The following is a 9465-nucleotide window of genomic DNA, read 5'->3' as shown; positions in this document are numbered from 1 at the left end:
GGTTCGATTCATTGTCCCATCGGATGACCTGGAAGAGGTGGCTGAGGTGAGGGAAATCTGGGCTTCTCTTTTAAGACCGCTGCCCTTGTGACCGTAACCTGGATTAGTGGCAGAAAATGGACTGATGGATGAATGGATGGAAATAAGTATTCCATTAGTATATGTGTACACCGGCCTATTTTGGTTTTCTCCCCATGCATACATAAGTAAATCTGCATCACTCTGAGCCAACAAACTTGAGCAATCACTGATTTGTGCATGAGATGATCGTACACACAATTTGTGCATATGCACTCTTAGTTAATGGGGCAAATGATCCAGTAAGAAGCTGAAGGCTGAAAAAGAATTAAGGTGTTGTAGTGGCCTAGTCCAGAACTAAACCTGATTGAAATGTGTCAGCACTGCACAGAGTGCTTTGAAAACATCCCTTTTCGAATGGCTGTGTGGAATAGCCTGTCCTTTGGGTTTCTCTTGGTTTATGCTGCTGTTGATGTTTCAGCTTAGCCCCTGCTACAGAGAAGACAGGAGTCATACCCAACAACTTCTTTGTACAGAAGTACAACCAAATGTTAAAAACAAGAAGCCATTACTCCACATGTAATAGCTCACTATCTTCACATATAACATCTTTTAATATATTTAAATTTATATGATTTTACCTCTTCCTGGTAAACTGTATATATGTACATGTGTCCCCAACTATGCATAACACAATGATCATCACTCTATATGCTTTTCTTAGAGGACTGCATACAAGGATATCTCTGAATCATCTGCTTTGGCTGAATTATCACAATCCATCCTGCATAACAAAAGATCTACACAGGTTAACACAGTGCCTTGAGTCCTACATAGTAGGGTCCCTATGATGCACTAGCTTGTAATATTTCCTGTTGTTGTCATTCTGAAGAGACTATTGCTATTTTACACAATGTAAAATAGCAATAGTCAATTTCTTGTGGTTTTCAAAGAATCCTCGTTAACTCCATATTTTAAACAGTACAAAACAAGCAACATAAAAAATGGACATCAGTACCTCCTATGTAACGTGTCACATTCTTAACAAAAAAGCATCCCTCAGCCTTTTGACCTATATTTGTGAAGGTCCAGTGAACTCAGTTAAAGTTGTGTGGATCAGAAAAGCTTGTAAGAATTACATCAGTCTGTTTCCTCTGATAAAAAACAAGTAAATAAAAAAAAAAACAACTGAAAAACACCACAAGGGACAATAAAGAGAGAAAAAGACGAGGGGAAGAATTGCAACTGTCAAGTAAACTTTGTAAACTTTCTATCACAAAATGAAATAGGACAGATGAGGTTGAGAATGAGCCATTTTCCTGACTTGTATAAACATGCATCTACAAGATAAATGGGGAAGCCACAGTTGAATTTATTATTGCCTGAATACAATGAATTGTATGTAATGGCCATGTCGTGGTCTGGGTGGTTTTCCACAGCATCAGCTCCTCCCCACTGGGTGGAGTCTTTGTTGTTCCTCACCTGATGGCAATCGGACCAGCAGTATTTATGACCGGCGCACTCAACTGGTCTTCGCCAGATTATCTGCCAACTTTAGTCAGTTCTCGGCCTCACGTCCGTTCCTTGGTGACTAATCGTGTGTATTAACCGTATCTCTGTTTTTTTCGTCAGCCTCTGAAAACCACCTACCAAGCTCTCCTGGATACCAGTTTGCTGCCACCGGTAATCCCTCTCCGTTTTGGAGCTGCCATTTTCTCCTGCCTGCCTCCCTGCCTTGCATGCAGCACCCACCTGGACCTCTCCTGCCTCCCCCCTCCACGCAACCCCCACCTGCAAGCTTGTAAGACAGCTCAGTGTACTATTTTTTAGATTCACTCGCAACCCTCTGTGGGATTCCCCTGACTGCTCTGTCCTCTGTTTCAGTGCCCGGGCCCGCCACAGTTTTCCCTGCCCAGTACCTGCACCCAGTTATCCCTGCCATCTAGTTTTCACCACAGTATTTTTCTCTCGCCTCAGACATCTAGTTTATGTTCATTGATTCTAGTCTGCACTTTCTGTTAGCCTCTGAGCATTGTAAAAATAAAGTCTCTTTTCGTTACACCTCACCCCTGGCCTCCGGTTTTGAATCTGCGCTTGAGTCCATCCCATGTCCACGGGCCACTGCGCCTGACAGTATAATCTGGCCAGTATATGGACTCAGCGGATCAAATCCGGACTGCCGTCTCGAAACAGGGCGCCATTCTTGGTACTCACGAGGACGCGCTCCAGTTTCTCCTGGCGAAGGTTAACTCACTCACTGACGAGCAAGAGAAGATGCAATCCGCGGTTCAGAACCTTCAGTCAGCCACTGCCCCTGAACCCGAACCCATTCCCAGTACGTCGGCACCGGTACCCGCGCCGCCGCCGCCGCCGCCTCAGCCCGCTGCGGATTCTGAGCCTCTGCAGACGCCGATGTTCCGCGATGCCGCCTCCCCAGAGCCGGAACCCTTTTCTGGCGGCCGGGGGGGATGCAGCGGTTTCCTCCTTCAGTGCGAGCTAGCGTTCGGTCGCTCACCCCGCTCGTTTGTTTCTGATACTGTGCGGATTTCTTATTTAGTCGGGAAACTGCGCGATCGCGCCCTTACATGGGCAGAGGCTTATCTAGCTAGACATCCGTTACCGACTTGTCATTATGATGACTTTTTGAGAGAGTTTAAGAAAACTTTCGCTCACCCGACCTCTGAATGCAGTTCGGCGCGGAGGCTGTTGCATCTTCGCCAGGGACGGCGGAGCATTGCGGACTTCCTAATCGATTTCCGCATCGCCGCCGCCGAGGCGGGCTGGTCTGATTGGGCTCTGCATGGGGTGTATTTGCACTCTCTCAACGATGAGATGAAGGACCACCTGGCCTCCCGGGATGAGCCCGCTACTTTTGAGGAGTTGGTTTCCCTCACACTTCGCATTGACAGCAGGTTGCGGGAGAGAGAGTGGGAGAGGGACTACAGTTCCCGTCGGTCCTTGCGGCGGTCATCTCCGGTCGTTTCTCCCCCGCCACCGCTTCCGGTTCAGCCGTCCACTCCCATTGCTGGCACCGGGGGTGGTGAACCAGAACCGGAACCCATGCAGATCGGGCGTTACCAGCTGACGGTGGAGGAGAGAGAGAGGCGCCGCCGTTCACGTTCTTGCTTTTATTGTGGCTCCGGTGAGCATTTGATTTCTTCCTGCCCTAAGAAGGGAAAAGAGACCGCCCGCCGGTAGGTCCGGGGATATGGGTGGGCGGTACCAGGGTTAACGCCAAGCCCCGATTTTTGCTTTCTGTGACACTCTTACTCGGTCAGGGAGCCCACGTCTCATCAGCGCTGGTTGATTCAGGGGCCGAGCAGAGTTTGATCGACAGGGGATTTGCTGAACAGCTTCAGATCCCTCTTTTTGAGTTAACTCCGTCTATTCCAGTTAGGGCATTAAACGATCAGGTCTTTTCTTACATTACTCATCGCACTGCACCGGTTACCTTGATCTCTTCCGGCAACCACAGAGAAACACTGATCTTTTACACCTCACAATCCCCTGACACGCCCATAATTTTAGGTTTCCCATGGCTAAGACATCATAATCCTCACCTGGATTGGGTGGGACAGAGGGTCGTGAGTTGGAGCCCATATTGTCATGCCAACTGTCTCGTCTCAGCTGCCCCACCTGGGGCCACTGAGCCCTCTAGCAAGGAGAACTGCACCCCTGACCTCTCTGCGGTTCCCCCCGAATATCATGACATATCAGAAGTTTTTAACAAAGATAAGGCACTGTCCCTACCACCCCATCGCCCTTACGATTGTGCCATTACCTTGTTTTCCGGCTCCACGTTACCTTCCAGCCGTCTCTACAACTTGTCACGCCCTGAACGGGCTGCCATGGAAAAATACATCGGAGACTCACTGGCGGCTGGACTCATCAGACCATCGACTTCCCCCGTGGGTGCTGGCTTCTTCTTCGTGGGTAAGAAGGATGGCACACTCCGTCCATGCATCGACTTTCGGCCCCTTAATGACATCACAGTTAAAAACAAATACCCATTACCACTCATCAGCTCCGCTTTTGAGCCCCTCCATGGGGCCACCATTTTTACCAAACTGGATCTCAGGAACGCATATCACCTAGTCAGAATCAGGGAGGGGGATGAGTGGAAGACTGCGTTTAACACACACTTAGGACATTTCGAGTATTTAGTCATGCCATTTGGCCTCACTAATGCACCTGCAGTTTTCCAAACCCTAGTGAATGATGTCCTTAGGGATTTTCTGGATCGTTTTGTCTTCGTTTACCTCGATGACATCCTGATTTTTTCCAAGGACCTCAAGGAACACAGAATCCATGTCCGGGCCGTACTCCAGCGGTTGTTGGAGAACAAATTATATGTCAAAGCCGAGAAATGCGAATTCCATGCACCATCTGTGTCATTCCTGGGTTACATTCTTGCAGGGGGGCAGGTGAAGACAGATCCGGCTAAAGTGAAGGCAGTAGCGGAGTGGCCACTACCTACCTCACGAAAACACTTACAAGGGTTTTTGGGCTTCGCGAACTTCTACCGCCGCTTCATCAGGAATTACAGTCAAGTAGCCGCTCCCCTAACTCGTCTAACTTCCTCTAAGCTTCCTTACCATTGGAGTCCAGAGGCCGACGCCGCCTTCTCCCGGTTGAAAGAACTGTTTACCTCTGCGCCGGTCTTAATCCATCCCGATCATAGTAAACCTTTTGTCGTGGAAGTAGACGCGTCAGGCGTTGGGGTCGGGGCGGTGTTGTCCCAGCGTTCAGGTTCATCTGCTAAGCTTCAGCCCTGCGCCTTTTTCTCCCGCCGCCTCTCACCTGCGGAGAGGAATTATGACGTTGGAGACAGGGAGTTGCTTGCTGTAAAGCTAGCGCTGGAGGAATGGCGGCATTTACTTGAGGGAGCAGAGCATCCATTCACTATTTGGACTGACCATAAGAACTTAACCTATTTACGCACAGCCAAAAGGCTCAACTCGCGCCAAGCTCGATGGTCCCTATTCTTTACTCGATTTAACTTTTCCATCTCTTACCGACCAGGCACCCGCAACACCAAGCCGGATGCTCTGTCCCGCCAGTTCGACCCTGTGTGTGACCCGTCTGATGCACCCACCATCTTGCCGGCAGGAGTCAGGATCGGTTCTGTCGCCTGGGACGTGGAGGAGGACATCCGCCGTGCGCTGGAGACTGAGCCAGACCCCGGCACGGGCCCTCCGAACCGACGCTGTGTCCCCACCGTGGCTCGCCCTAAGGTGATCGATTGGGTCCACAAGGGCAAATTTTTGGTGGGAGACTATTGATAAAGACGTCAAAGAATATGTAGCTGCCTGTCCTGTCTGCGCACGTAACAAATCGAGCTCACTACGCCCAGCTGGACTTTTACGACCCCTCACTATACCTCATCGCCCCTGGTCTCACATTGCGTTGGATTTTGTCACTGGCCTTCCCGTCTCCTCAGGTAAAACCACGATTCTCACTGTGGTGGATAGATTCTCCAAAGCTGCACACTTCATTGCCCTAAACAAACTCCCCACTGCAACGGAGACAGCCAAGATTATGACTGAGCAGGTCTTCAGACTCCACGGCATACCTTGCGAGATCGTGTCAGATAGGGGCCCTCAGTTCATTTCGCGAGTGTGGAGGTCGTTCTGCACCGCTCTCGGGGCTAAACCCTGCTTGAGCTCAGGATTTCATCCACAGACGAATGGGCAGGCCGAACGGCTCAACCAGGAACTGGAGGCCACCCTCCGTTGTGTCGCTGCCTCCAACCCCGCCTCATGGTCCTCGTTGCTGCCGTGGGCAGAATACGCTCACAATTCGCTTACGTCTTCTGCTACTGGCCTCTCGCCTTTCGAGGCCTCCATAGGTTACCAGCCGCCTCTCTTCCCCGACCAGGAGGCCGACCTCGAGGTTCCCTCGGTCCAACACCATCTCCAACGTTGTCAGCGGGCGTGGAGGTTGACCCGTCGGTCGTTGTGCCGGTCCGTTGCTCGCCAGTGCCTGTACGCGGACCGTCGCCGCAGGGCAGCCCCTGCCTACTCCCCTGGGCAGAAAGTGTGGTTGTCTGCTAAGGACGTTCCCCTCAAGGTGGCATCCCGTAAGCTGGCCCCGCGTTTCATTGGACCCTTCGAGGTGGAGCGGGTCCTCAGCCCTTCTGCGCTGCGGTTGAAGCTGCCTTCCTCGCTGCGCATTCACCCGACCTTCCACGTCTCCCAGGTCAAGCCGGTGGTCGTGAGTCCGTTGTGCCCTCCTTCCGCTCCCCCTCCTCCCGCCCGGCTCGTGGATGGGCATCCTGCCTTCGCGGTCCGGCGCATTCTGGACGTCCGTCGGCGGGGACGGGTCCGGCAGTTCTTGGTGGACTGGGAGGGTTATGGGCCTGAGGAGCGGTCCTGGGTGTCTCGTTCCTTGATTTTGGATCCTGCTTTGCTTTCTGCTTTTTACGGGGCTCGACGCGGGCCGCGGGTGGCTCGGTCGCCGGGGGTCGACCCTTGATGGGGGGGTAGTGTCGTGGTCTGGGTGGTTTTCCACAGCATCAGCTCCTCCCTACTGGGTGGAGTCTTTGTTGTTCCTCACCTGATGGCAATCGGACCAGCAGTATTTATGACCGGCGCACTCAACTGGTCTTCGCCAGATTATCTGCCAACTTTAGTCAGTTCTCGGCCTCACGTCCGTTCCTTGGTGACTAATCGTGTGTATTAACCGTATCTCTGTTTTTTTCGTCAGCCTCTGAAAACCACCTACCAAGCTCTCCTGGATACCAGTTTGCTGCCACCGGTAATCCCTCTCCGTTTTGGAGCTGCCATTTTCTCCTGCCTGCCTCCCTGCCTTGCATGCAGCACCCACCTGGACCTCTCCTGCCTCCCCCCTCCACGCAACCCCCACCTGCAAGCTTGTAAGACAGCTCAGTGTACTATTTTTTAGATTCACTCGCAACCCTCTGTGGGATTCCCCTGACTGCTCTGTCCTCTGTTTCAGTGCCCGGGCCCGCCACAGTTTTCCCTGCCCAGTACCTGCACCCAGTTATCCCTGCCATCTAGTTTTCACCACAGTATTTTTCTCTCGCCTCAGACATCTAGTTTATGTTCATTGATTCTAGTCTGCACTTTCTGTTAGCCTCTGAGCATTGTAAAAATAAAGTCTCTTTTCGTTACACCTCACCCCTGGCCTCCGGTTTTGAATCTGTGCTTGAGTCCATCCCATGTCCACGGGCCACTGCGCCTGACAGGCCATACAACGACAAGGGAGATGTAGTTCAGCAAACCATTGGACATTTGAGTTATTGCACAACTTAACTATTTATTGAATGCATTTCACAGTTTTATGCATGGTTTATTTTAAGCTAACCTAGATAGACAGATAGATATTTTGTCACTGAAACTGCTTTAATAGTGAATAAATCTTGTTTTTTTTAATATATGTTTAAGCGTTAATTTTTTTCCACAGTCTCCAGCCAGACACATGGTTTTGCTTTTTGCATCCTTAAATGTCCTTAAACTCAATTCAGCCTCTATCCTAGTAGCTGCAAAGTACCCACTGCACTGTGTGTTTGTGCATGTGTGTGGCTGTTCCTCTCTTTGGAAGAGAAAGTGTGAGATATGTGTGTATGCATGTGTGATTATTTGTGTATGTTTGTGCGTGGCCCCGTCTGCTCTCCACTTTTAGTTGACTGACCTGCAGACAGACAGGGCAGCTCCACAGAGAGTTGTGCCTTTTGGCCTTTTCTGCAGCACTGTGCATGTGTGTATATTTGCGCCCGTGTTTATTTAGTACAAAGCGGATGTTTGTCAGTTGCTGAACGTGCAGTCCATGCATGTGACTTTGTTGTTGGTGACAGATTTGCTCATGTTGCTTTGTGTGTTCCTGTATATGCACGATTAAGTGTAAAATGTGTGAGACTCAGTCAGTGTGTGTGTTTTTATTAGCTTCAAAAGGTAACATATATTTTGGTATTTATGTTTAGCTTTGGGTCCCATTTCCAATACAATGCCTATTTCCAATACTACTCTGCTAAAAAAAAAAAGAAAGTGTGCGTTACTCTAAGATATAATAATATCTGGATAGCATTTGGTAGCACCATCTGCATGTTTAAATAGAATCAAACCATGCATAGTTGGTTTCCTCATTTGGCATTCTCAGCCCAAATGCCCATTGACAAGATCAGCATTGAAGTCACTTAAACTGACAGTATCTGCACTTTGAGTTCTGATTGTTCTACCCTGTTGGCTGTAGATGCTACCTTCTTATCCTACACTCTCAATTACCTGCTGTGCTTTGCATTTTATAGAGAAATGTCACACTGATTTAATTCCACAAATAAATTAAATATGAAACACTGATCTGCTGTCATTCATCAGATGCTTGTGGCCGTATTGATATAGGCCTTGCTTTGCTCAGGAGGTAGAGCAGGCCACCTACTCATCGGAAGGTTGGTGGTTCGATCCCTGGCTCCTCCAGTCTGCATGCCAAATATCCTTGGGCAAGATACTAACCCCAACTTGCTCTCCGATGCATCCATCGGAGTATGACTGTGTGTGAATGTACTTAAAAAGAGTATAGATGAAGTGCTTGTGAGAATGGGTGTGAATGTGGCGTGTTATATAGAGCACTTTAAGTACTCCGGGAGAGTAGAAAAGCGCTATATAAGAACCAGTCCATTTATAACATAAGATTCTTATTTTTCTGAAACTGTAAAGTGAAGTGAAAATGAAGATATGCAATGTATTACTTGGTGCTGCCTACTGGTGATACTGTCATGGCTGGCGAGGCAGGCCGTGTGGAGTTAAAGTGAGGACCCAAGTGCAGGCAGAGGTTTGTATGAGGAGTGAGTTTATTTAAGGTGGAGATGGCAAGGACAGGAACTAAGAAATAACCAAACTGAGAAAACCTAAATACATGAAACTGAAACCAAAACTCACAGAGTGACATGCAAAGGAACAAAGGAAGGACCACGGAGGAAACACAGGGAGACTTGGGGAAGACATCACAGACAAACCAGTAACCCACAACAGAAAACACAGGGCTAATATTTTCACAGCGGCAAGAAGGGAACGGGAAACAGGAGGGAAACACAGCTGGGAGAAATCAGAATTGACGAGACAAGGAAGCAAAGCAGAATACACTAATGTGAGACACAGACCTTCAAAGTAAAACAGGAAGTACACAGAGGCACGGTGGAGGGAGAAAGAGAACATGGAGGAGCACATGACGGGATGAGGAAACACAGAACACAAGGAGTGGAAACACAAAGCACCAGAACTAACACCACAATATAAACACAAACACACAGAGGGAGACACAGAGGTCAACTATACGAGAGGAAATTACTAAATACACAGGGAACTAAACAGAATACAGGAAACCTGAACTGGACACTATGAAATAAACTAAGATACAAAGAGAACCTTAAACATCAAACATAATGCAAAAGACACAAGGAACTCAAAATGCTGGGTCGAGAGACCCAGG

At 49.2% G+C, this 9465-nt stretch overlaps 1 long non-coding RNA gene across 1 annotated transcript; it reads left to right on the top strand.

Moving 5' to 3' along the window:
- The first annotated feature begins 1437 nt into the window (after positions 1 to 1437).
- On the top strand, positions 1438 to 2084 carry LOC146710022 (uncharacterized). The gene is made up of 2 exons (XR_014920520.1): positions 1438 to 1819; positions 1903 to 2084. It is a non-coding gene; the product is annotated as an uncharacterized LOC146710022 (long non-coding RNA).
- The last annotated feature ends 7381 nt before the right edge of the window (positions 2085 to 9465 follow it).

The sequence above is a fragment of the Copadichromis virginalis genome, linkage group LG5, assembly GCF_057382275.1.
Source record: "Copadichromis virginalis isolate Kocher_CV1m ecotype Utaka linkage group LG5, C_Virginalis_male_GT1.1, whole genome shotgun sequence".
Taxonomy (NCBI): Eukaryota; Metazoa; Chordata; class Actinopteri; order Cichliformes; family Cichlidae; genus Copadichromis; species Copadichromis virginalis.
The sequence above is the reverse complement of the archived record's forward strand: the minus strand, read 5'-3'. Positions and strand labels throughout refer to the sequence as shown.